At 34.4% G+C, this 12,196-nt stretch overlaps 1 protein-coding gene across 2 annotated transcripts in view; it reads left to right on the top strand.

Annotated features, from left to right (window-relative positions):
• The window catches only part of LOC120541894 (cardiac-enriched FHL2-interacting protein), a 51,089-nt gene that overhangs the window by 26,819 nt on the left and 12,074 nt on the right, over positions 1–12,196 (top strand). For both annotated transcript variants that reach the window (XM_039773852.1, XM_039773861.1), the window contains one exon: positions 10,908–11,000. The gene's annotated coding sequence lies outside the window, so the exon portion shown is untranslated. The remainder of the gene's footprint in view (positions 1–10,907; positions 11,001–12,196) is intronic.

Genomic DNA, 12,196 nt, shown 5'->3' with positions numbered 1-12,196 from the left:
GCAGGGAGGACCAAAGACTTATTTGTGCACTATGACCCGGAAGTTCGTCATACGAAGAGTGACGGGCTTCCAGGATGAAGAAAAGTACTTTTTACCTGACCAGGAAGTGATACAAGAGTGGGATTGGGAACACTTCCGGGTCAGGGAATATAAAAGGACTTAGGGAGCTCCCAGACGGTGAGCTGAACTGGGTGGTAGGAGGGCAACGCGTCTGGGAGTGGAGGATTGTGATTATTGATTGGTTATTGTAATTGTGATTTATGAATATAGTGGAGTGGAGGGTGCTTGGTGCACAGTATTATAATAAATATAATCATTGTGGCAATTTTACCAGGTGTTTGGCGTGGTACCTGAGGGTTCAAGGGAGCACTACTGCCCCCTACTGCGACAGGGTCTTTTTGTTGGTATTGTTTTACTGTCACTACTCTACTCTGAGAAGACAGAGTACATACTATTTAACTTTACCATGTACAGTATACATGGCAGTAAATCTGAATGTGAGACAAGGAGGGTGTAGCTGTCTCAAATATAGTAGCTTAAGTAATGTGGCTCCTGCCTTGCAGTTCAAGGTGCTGGGAATAAATGAATGGATGATTAACCAAGTGACTCATATTCTCATATCTAACAACATTCACAGAATTTACTTAAAGATATGAATAAGTTAATTCTAAATATAATTGAATTCAAATGTAACAATTTTGATGCATATCTAAAAAATGCAATAAAAAGTTTTTGCTGTTAAATTTAAGTGAAATAATGAATCTTTATGTCCTTTTTACGTCCTCTATTCTAGTTCAGGATCTAAGGATTAAATCATTAATTTATGTAAAATTGTTTCTTGAACAATCAGTATGCTCAAGCTTTCATCAATACAGCTTTTAAAAAATACACTGATACTATATACAAAATGTAAATAAAAACAAACACGTTAATTCAGTGTCAAAATCAGGCATTGAAAGAGTGTTGGCTTTCAAAGATATTATGTGATAAGTGTAGAATTTGTACATATAAAGAGTTCAAAAAACGTAACCACTTACAAAGTGAAAAAAATTTATATCACAGTATTGAATGCTAAAAAAAATTATGATTTTCACCATGGTAAAAATATCACTCAATATAAAAGTGTACATTTTTTTCTCATGTATAAACAGTAAAATAATGCCTTCTGTAAATCAGTCATAGCAGTATAGTGGTACCAACAACAGACAATGACTACAACATAGACAGTAATGTACTGTAAGAATACACAGAGGCAACATCAAAGGAGACAAATTGCTATGACAGCTGTTTAGTTAAAAAATATAAAAGCTGCATAATAATACAGTTGTAGTACTGTCAAATGATATCAGTTTCAAAGCCACATCTCTGTACTGTTTGTAATGACAAAATATTCTCTGTTTCAGAGTAGCAGTAGGACAGCAACAAAACCGTTCAAACCTACAGTAGTACAGAATATAACAAAATATCGCAAATTTAGAACAGAGATATTAAAATTGGAATACATGTAACTTGTGACAATACATAATTTGATTAATAGATCTGAGCAATATATGGTACATGAACCTTTTAGTCTATCTAGCTCTGATGACAGTCTCAAATTCTAAAGTAAAGCAGAACAAATGTAAGCTATGTTATGTTATGCAGGCATAGTTACTGCCTTGTGCTCAGTGTTAGTGTGGTAGGGACTGTCTACCTATGAGATTTTAAAAGAATAAGCAGGTTAAAAAACTGAACAGATGGACAAATCTTGCACCCACTGTGGATTTTACACTGGTAGAATTCTTTCATTGACTTTTAATCTCCTTTTGTGGACAAAATATCACTTTGTCAGTCATCAACCAGCAAAAATGGACAACTACAGTATATCTTAGTTTCTTTTGGCCGAAATTTTGGAAGTTAAGTAAAAATAAAATATTTGCTTCTGCACAATTCACTGCTTTTTGCATGTTAGACTCTTCACAATGTTTCTTATTTACTAAGTATAGAAATATATCTTTACATATTAGTATATATATATTTATTTATATAATATATATGTTGTGAAAATGCCGAATGTTAGATAATAAGAAGAGTTGGAGTGTCACTGTGGCAAAACCCCATTTAATGATGGCAAAATAATAAAAACAAAATGAACGAATAAGGCACTACTAGGCAGAAAGTAGCAGACACTGACAGTCATACAAAGAAGTCACAAAAAACAAAAGTTTCTGACAAAGAGCTCCATGCCTACCAGATGAGGAACCAAAATGAACGCAAGTTATCGACTGTTTTATAGTGCACTCCTGGAAGTGGCAAAACTTACTGGGCTGGCGAGGCAGTGATGTCAGTCATCTTCCAACTGGAGTCCCTTAGAACTGTGAAGGAGGAGGGAGACTGAGTTACTGTAACGACAATGTCAACTCTCTACTCAGAGTGGTATTGCTTACCTGATGCAAGCCTTAAAGATGTCCCCTACTCTCACATCCTGGACAATATATATATATATATATATATATATATATATATATATATATATATATATATATATATATATATATATATATATATATATATATTTTCTTGCGTATATTACATTATTTTAAAATATTTTTATCTGTCATGAATAGGCCACCTCTCAATTTCAATAAAAATATTTAAATGAGAAAATGTTCAAGTGAAATTTTACAGATACTTTATGGTTAATTTAAGCACAAAGAACATCAATGTTGCTTTTTCAGTGTTTTAAATGTATTATTTTTTTTTAATTTTATTGATTTTATTAAAATCAAATAACATTCCATACAAATAACTCAAGTTTTAAAAAAAAACAAAAAAGGTTTAAAACAAATTACCCCCCACCCCTGAGAAAGAGAGCTAGGCCAGCAGAGTAAAACTTTAAGCAAGTAAAAATAAGTGAATAGATAAATTAATAAATGAATAAAGATAAATGGAGTAAAAGATGGGAGAGAACCTGCTTCCTCAGTTTAAATGCTTATTCTAAAATATTATTGATTAGATCCTGCCAGGTTCTTAAAATGTTTTATACAGATCCTCTAAGTGCGAATTAGATTTTTTCCAGTTTCAAATAGTATATAACACCAGTTACCCACTGACCTACAATAGCACAGTTAGGTCTATGTGGCAATAGTGTAGTAAAGGCAATTATAATTTATTTGTCTTGCTCCATTTTAAGCCCATCTGGAAGTACCTCAAACAGTGTTTAAAATTTAAATATTTGGCATTTTAACTTCAAAGAGGGGTTTTATATACCAAACACTTCAGCCCTTTAGGAAAGAATAAAGTATTACATTTACATACTTCAAAAATTAAATCCTGAAATCTTTGAATAATCACTTCTATTATTCAATAAAAAGATAAACTTAAAAAAAATTATCAGTATTAACTGAAATTCATTTAACTATTTTGGGGAAAATTGTTTTTTAATTCACAGTGTCCTACGCACAGATGAAAGATTACCTTAAGTGCCATGTGAAGTTTCTCTGTATTTGACAGCTTGCAAGATACATTGCAAATACAACCATTAAAAAATGCATTACATGTACAAAATCTACTGTTACATTCAAGAGAGGAAATACAAGAATCAATATAGTATATGTGTCAAATACACCATAAATAAAATCAATTACTTAAACTGGTCATTTTTCAGTTGTGCAGTTGTTGGCTTATTCTGTCTGAAATGTACTGGCGTGAGGTCAAGGTGACTTTTTGCCTGATGTCTAACTGCTGACCAACTGCTGTTCTGCTCCCAAGTGGTAATCTTCATTAGCAGCTGACAAATGAGGTCAAATATGAAAATTCTTTGGGCAGGGACTGGAATGGTTATGCAAACAGGCAGTAGCTCACATTAAAGGAATGTTTTGCAAAGCCTGTAACAACTGATGGAAAAGAGAATTTAGCAATAGTTAAATGAGTGTTATGCATTGTGAAAATTATGGTTCTTGATTAAAGCAACATTTTACTTTGAATGTTAAGGTTTTTTTACATTTAGAGTCAAAGCCACATCTCTGTACTGTTTGTAATATGTATGCGCCCAATGTAACTTCAGAGGTCATCTAGATGTCTGACTATTGTTTAATGGTATGCAGTTAACAGGCAAATTACGTTTTTTGGAGTTTTTTGTCTTGGAAATAAGAAAATAACACAGATCCAAGACAGCAGAATATAAATTGATTCATATATTTGTTCATTAGGAACCTCTGCAGAGAGGTACACATGCTCCAAAACATTATTATGAAGTACAATCCTTATGTTTACCACAAGATTTTATCTAACAAGCAGACTTCATTACAAAATAGCCCAGTAAAATACACTGTCTTAAAAAAAAAACAAAAAAAAAAAAACATACCAGTAATTCAGACATTAAGGTATTTTAGAACAGAACTTCCAGTTGCTATTTATGGTGTCTGAGAGAGACTTTGGCACACTTCTCTTACATTCTCAATTTAGCGGTGCCCAGGCTTTTTTAATCATTAGGCTCTGTGTGTAGTTTTTCCTGTACTGTGTCATTGGTAGCAAATTGCAAATCTGCGAAAGAGTAGATGATAATCCAACAGGGCAATGTAAACATAGCAACCTTGATATTCATCTGCTGCACGATTTATTTGGATAATAAGCACCAAATAATTACAGATAAACTGTGTGCCAAGATTTAACACATAACAATGGTTTGAAATCCATCCATCCATCCATCCATCCATTTTCAAACCCGCTGAATCCGAATACAGTGTGTGGGTGTGTTTGTGTGTATAAAATCCAGCTTCAAGATGATTTATCAGTAAAAAATGCACTATATATTAGATATCAAAATTAGTTGGACTTTATTTATGCTTTAATTAGTAAAGGTCTCCCCTGTCTTTGTGTGTATCTGTTTGTTTTGAACTGAAATCACTTTTAAGTAGTACTTAATATGCACTTAAATGTCCATGTGAAGAAACAATCACAAAGCACTAAGAAAGACGGTTAGATATTTGAATGCCTGAAAATCACAACTTGATCAATAGCCTCTCTTTCCACTTTTAAAAAAAATAGATGTCAGTACTTTTTATTGATGCCCTAATGAATAAGACACTTATTAAACAAGCTGTTTTTAGAATCCAATGTAAACTGACAATTGTACTTCTCCAACGTCTCTGAGAATTAATAGATGGATGATGAAAGTTACACTCATATACATATATTTTCATAGAAAAGGGTTATTGTAATTGTTAAGGCAAGTGTGTTCATAATCAAATTGTTTCCTGGTACTGCATACAGTATGTATTTATTCTAGAGTTACAGACTATATTGTATTTTGTTTGTTGTGTATCTTTACCTGCCTTCAGAGATAATTAAATCATTTTCAGTTGTAAAGGCATACCCACTTCATACATAGTCTGTGTGCACTCTGACAATGGATGCATGTAGCACAGCTTCTGCCTCCTCCTTTGTTGACATAGTAAGCCCCGGGCAAATGTTCTTTTTCTCACCCTAATAAGGTCAGGCTAGTTTATCCACACATCCATAATCAAACACATTTAAGACATATACTGTAAGGATTACAGGCCAGATCCTATGACATCAGCCTCAGGTTCAAGGCAGGAACTGCCATCTGATGGGCAGCAGTGAATTGTGTTATGCAACAACAGCAATATTCGGGTGTAAAGTCTTCTCTCATTTTTAAAGAAGTGTTAATCACTTCATAACATTCTCTGACCTGCTTAATCCAAATAACGGTTTCATGATGACCGAGCCTATTGAAGTAGCACTGGGCACAAGGCAGGAACCAATCCCACATAGGGTACCAGTCCATGTCTGGTTCCCCTCATTCATACAACATCAAATTAGAATCATAAATGAATGTAACATATGCATTCTTAGGATGTAGGAGGAAAACAAATTGCAGAAAAAGGGATGGGGAGAATATGCAGGGCAGCAGCCAACAAAGAAACCATTTCAAAACTAACGTTGCCAATGAAGTGTTTCTTACAAGCAAATAATGGAATCCCCATGTCTGAGAAAAAAATCCTTGGGGTTTAGTTGATGTCATATGGTTATTCTGGAGACTCTTTAGGCCATGTCTATTATTCTACATTTCCATTACAGACCAGTTTTGCATTTAGTTATGTTTGTTGTGAAGCTTTGCACAAATACAAATTTTCAACATATTTTGAGTTGTTTCACTTAATTCTTTTTTTAAAAAGTGCTCTTCTTTTGCACTAAATACTGTACTCTTGTTTATTTATGTTGCTGTTTCCTATCATATTAAAATACATATACGCCGAGTGTATGAAATATATATATGATTAATTCATATTTTAAATTTTAATCCTGTTGATATCTATGGGGCTATGTCCATTATTACAGCCATACAAAACACATTTGCCAAAGTTGCAAGATTAGTAAGATTCAAGTGTGAAATTTTTTAAAATAAACAAACAATTTGGAAATGTCCTGGGCTTATGTGTAGCATAAACTAATAGTAACCCATTGTTGCTAAAAACTAAAGTATGTAGATGTCAACAGAAATTCTCTATTTAGCGTTCAAACTGAGGTATGCAGATGCCTATCCTTTACTAATCACATTAAGGTTAAAAATTGGGTGGAAAATGCCAAACCATTTATTAGTATTTTTTTTTTTAAGCTTCCTTTTTGGGAGGGGTATTGCAAAAAAAAAACTCTCACAATAGTTTGGGTATGTGTCAGAAATGCTGAGTAGTTGAGCATAATTTTTTTGTCTAATTGCAACACGGTGAGGTCTAAATGCGAAAATACACAGCAAAATCTCCAGTTTATATTTAGAAGCAATCTTATCATGCACACATTTTAGAGTTACTTCATCCCTGTAAGAAGTAATTGCTATGTACCAAAAAGAATGTCTCACTTTGTATTTCATTTCATAGAAAAAGATACTGCTGTACCTAATTATCTAATTTGGTCTACTGTCATTAAACATTACTTCCAAGCATGGTTTCTGCTACTGCTTATTCTCTGTTAACCACACACAGTACATAGAGTGCACCGAATTCATTTATCTGATGATACAGTAAAGTATATCAAATAGATTCAGTTTGGAAAGAAGTTGATTTTGAAAATCAATACTTGTAATCTACAATTTCATAAGCACTAAAACTCAAATGTGTAAGGTCATCATTCCAGTCATTATTCTAACAGTTCACTTTCTGGATCACAATGTTTTAAAAAGTCTAAGAGTTTTTCTTTGGCCATCTGATGAGTGGATATCAGTTAAACTGTGTACTCCAGTCATATAATAATTCCATAACTGTGGTAGCTTAAGTGGCTTATTCCACTCCTATACGCAACAGCTGTTGAAACAGAAATGGTCTAAAGTATTTTACTACATTCTTGTTATCATGGTTTCTTAATGAGTTAGTAGAACTCAGGCCAAGAATAATGTTGAGATATTGTTGTTGCAGGATGAGTGTTGTTGGATTCTTCAGTGGAGTGTGACGGTGGCAAGGAGTAGTAGTGAGGAAGCGAAATAGTTATCTAACCAGTCTGCAAAGTTTTGCTAAGGCTATCTCTACCTTTAAGGTATATCCCTAAAGCCTTTGTTAAGATTACAACACATGTCCTTTTCTTCTTTGCTTCTGGTTTTTACAGCAAGCATTTCAAAAAATCTTTAAGTGCCACATTTGTATGGCCCCTTTTCTGTTTCCTTGTTCTTTTCTTTCACCCTGCTTATGCCCACCATTTTTCAACCAGCTAAATTTTTTTCTAAGTTTGCTTAGTTATGCCACATTCCACAAAAAAATTAAACTTGCAACTGATGATACAATTTGTGCTGAAAAAATTCTCCCAAGAATTTTGTATTTAATCAACGAAATTATTTGTGCTGCTTTATTAAAATATTTAAATGTGTATATGTTCATATTGTTATGCATATATGAAGATGAAATTTGTGGAATGTTTAGCTAGGAAGGGGTTTGGTTGGCATGGGGGCCTTATGTGGACAAGCACTTGGCTTTCTTACAAGAGAGCTCTTCCAGTGTCCTATTACATGAAGAAGGTGAGACCAGGTACAATTGGAGTATCTGGGAAACAGCAATACAAAGAATTTTGGCACTGCATTAGGGTGCTCTAGGGGGAAGCTATAGGACTTTCTTGATGGTTCAAGTGGTTTCTCAGGAGATAATCCCATGATGGTTTTTAAAGGCCCTGTCAGTGTTTCACTGAGGTTAGAGTTATAAAGTGATGGGCAAGGACTCAAAGTGGCAACAAGATAGTAGGGCCAAAGCTAGTGGTGGGAGATGAATAGAGAATTGTGGAAGGTGAATAGAAGATTTGTTTTGTTTTCCTGTGGCACCATATTTTCGGTAGTGGGCAAGTAGATCAGTCATCTGGTCATATGAAGAGCAGGGTTTTAGTTTAACATCTATTATTTTGTTCCTTGTTCATAGGGTTTATTTTGAGTAATAGACCTATTATTCTGGATAAAAAAAAATATATTTTAATTATACACACAGTACCGTCACACAAACCTTAATATGCTTTTCAACTTTTTAACCTCTGATGTTCTTAGGACTTCACCTATCATTACAACTTAATAATGTAATGTAACACTAATAAATTTACAGAGGAATAACTTGAAATTAGTTGGCAACAGAGAAGAAGAACATATATTTCCTATAAATTTAAATGAAATAAATGCTTAGATGCAGGGATCATTTGGAAAGAGAAAGTAGACACTGACCTATGACACCTCACAGCTTATCCTCTCTACGGATGCCCTTTAACACCCTACAGTACAGGATATGGTAAATGGAAACATTACAGTATGATTATCAGTAATGCCATTCTCTCTCCTAACCGTATTGAAGACCTGAACTAGTGACCCATACCACTGAGAAGAGGAGATGAAGGGTTTAGTAACAGACGGTTTTGATGGCTGCCATGATTTTTGTATTCAATAATGAAACACCAGCTGTAAAAATTCAATCTGAAATGATGCTGCCTCAAAGTATTTGAAAAGTAAGTGTGCTCAGGGCTTTTAATAAAATAAGGCTACCATGTACCACAGAAATGACATAGTGAAGTGTCATAATTCATAGAATTACAGAACTTCCTGTAGAGGTATACTGCTGTAATGACCACATTATTATTGTATCTTATCAAAACATGAAATTTGTGCCCATGCTTCATATGTTTCCTATGACAACTGTGTAAGATGATTAAATGTAAAGTGGTAAGCTCAAAGAGGAAATACAGAATTTTTACTCCTGTTTAAAAATATTCCAATACTGAGGTGTTGAATTTGCCATTTCAAACACAGTGAAGCAGCTGCATCTGCACAGGAAACAATGCTATATTTACCTGACTCTGCTCAAAAAGTGCTTGCGCAGTCTCCCTCATAAGACCACTGAAATGAAATGAGCTCTTTCTCATATGTCAAAACTTGGAAACCAGTCATCTCTGCTTGCAGCTATATTTAATCATGCTGTCCATACTTGGGAGGTACATAAGTGTTGATACAGTATGTTTCAAGCAGAAGTTTACACAATGCTTTTCAGTAATCATTGCCTATGAAAATGTTGTTCTAGTTGACCTCTCAAAACTTAAAATGTATGTACTCTGGATACCTTTAAAAAAATTCTTGCATATGGTAGGGTTTTAATTCTGTTCATTATCAAATCAATTAAATCCTGTTGAGGGTCATAAAATGCTGGAGTTAGTCCAAAAAACATCAGGTACAATGTGGCAATCAGTCTAGAATGGGTATTCGTCCATTGTGGGGCACATGTCTACACAGACCATACTCAGACATACAGGGACAGTTTGGAGTGATCAATACATTAAATACACATGTCACAGGGAGGAAAGCAGGTGTAACTAGAGAAAAATCTCACAGACATAGAGAGAATATTCAGGCTCAGCACAGGCTGTGTTCTTTGCGGGGATCTGAACAGAGGACTATGGTGCTAAGAAGCAGCTCCACTTAATCTGTATTGATTGCAGTCTGGAAATCAGCCACTCTGAATGGTGTCTATACTGAAGTAAATGGGTTACAGTCCACACAGAGTCACTAGTAAAGAAATATGGAGCAGTAAAGTGGACTTACAGAGTAGAACAGCATAATCTCCACCACACTCCCTTTGTCGCCTAACCTTGCAGGTTGTGATCACATTTGCTCTTTGACTAGAAAGGTTAATTAACATTCAGCACCATAGTAACCAAACTTAAAATGTGCTACAAAAAGAAAAACATGTATTTTCCATTAGTTTGCATAGTGTATATGATCCTGCTTATTGCTACTATGTATTGAATTCTTCCTCGATTTTTGCAGAACACTTATACAAATATAAACTGCAGCTGCATTATACATTTAAAAATAAATTAGATGAATGGAAATTATTACTGTATTCCAATTTTTATAGCACAATTTTTATTAAAATCACAGTGATCTGCTAAATTAAAGTGTAAAAATAAGTGTAAGTAAACCATTCCGTTTATCATCAGTAAGTCAAACTGGAGATTTTTAAACACTTTTTAAAATTTTGCAGGTTAAATGCCATTTTGATAGCCAACTTTCACATTTTCTTTAAAAAAACATCCAGGTCAGAATGATTAATCGTTGGCCACCTCAGTATTGTGTGTGCCACCGGTCTCACTGGAAGAGGTTTGCAGTAAAGCTTGATGACTGGACATATGAGTGACACTGACATCCTATACCCTCTGCCTTTTCAGTAAGATCCTTTTTAGATGCAGTAAGCTGCCTTAAATCAAAGAGACAACTTGTCGCAGTGCATTAAAAATAGCTTTGGATTTGATATTATTGTTCAGTTTCCATAGAGGAAAACTTTGATAAAGTTCATCTGAGGCCAGGTGAAGGACTTAAAGGACAAATTCCCAAATATGAAAGTTGTATTTTTGTATCTACATTTGCTTCTTTAATATGCAACTCTTTTTTCTAGGTGGCTATCAATGTGACCAAACCTAAGAAAAAAAGGAAATTTTCATGTGAACAGAGACAGCAAAATATGAAGACAAATAAGTTTGTAACTTTGGTATGTTTATTTTTTATTTTGAATTTCTGAAAGATTATCTGCAGTTGTTATAATTTGGCTAGACTAAAGAATAAAAAGAAGACAAAGATTAAAAGGCAATGAAAGCTATGATACTTTTTTAAATATGGCAGTGTTTACTATAATTATCAATGTGATTCTGAAAACTACATGTTTATTTTGCTATGTTCTGTCTTGTTATATAATGAACAATGTGTTGTAGCAGTCAATGCAGTTTTTAACAGCCTTTACTCTGCTGGCTATGTCTTTTCGTCTAATGTACAGAGTAATTTGAATTGATAGACTCGACTGCATATAGAAGAATATTCTAAAAATTAATCTCATAAGTGATTAGCATATAATATATACATTTTCGCAGAGTATTCAGGTAGGACCGGATCTGCAGCGAGTGGTATGTAGTACCAGTGAAGAGTTGGGTGATAAGATGCACTACTAAACTATGCATTGGAAATGGAAACTTTGATGGCCTTACCAGCAACACCAGGCCACTACCAACAGGGGGTATTATATCCAATATATGCTTCCCCTTTAATCACTGTAGATGATGTGATGTGGACCGTTAACTGGGTGCTGGGATTTAGGACTGTGGGGACACCAAGGGCTAGTGTGGGGAGTTCTAGCCAGAAAGCTCCTGGGATTTTAGAGGACAATATTGACCATAGAAATGAGAGGTCTATCAAAGAAAATCTTATACTAAGAAATATAACATTTTGGGCTCATCACACCTCAAAGCATATTTATAAATTGTCTTCTGTGAAGTCCATTAATAAATCAATTAAATATCTGCCAATGTTTCAGTCAGTCTCATTAATTTATTGATATAGCAAATAATTGCAGATACTCAATGGTTTTGTTGATTTCTTGGACCCCCTTAAGATTCAGTGTAAATTTAACGCAGTTTCATATTAGAGTGGGTAATGGATTACCTCGAGGTTTTGTTACATTGAAGAGCCAAGGTGTGGTGTCTTCCTTGTGGGTTTCAAGTGTGCCAGTAGAAGTACAGTACATCGAAGATCGGGTTGGGGTGTACCTTGGATTTTCAGAATGGAGGGGAAATGCACGGGTATGCTATCATTTACAATATACCATGCCACTGAAATGGAATATGCCATACCAGTGCATACCAGCCCACTTTGAGCACTGATCATGGGAGAATGTTATTAATATGTGTCTTCTCT

Source organism: Polypterus senegalus, chromosome 1, assembly GCF_016835505.1.
Source record: "Polypterus senegalus isolate Bchr_013 chromosome 1, ASM1683550v1, whole genome shotgun sequence".
Taxonomy (NCBI): domain Eukaryota; kingdom Metazoa; phylum Chordata; class Cladistia; order Polypteriformes; family Polypteridae; genus Polypterus; species Polypterus senegalus.
Note: the sequence above shows the minus strand (reverse complement) of the source record. Positions and strands in the feature narration are given on the sequence as shown.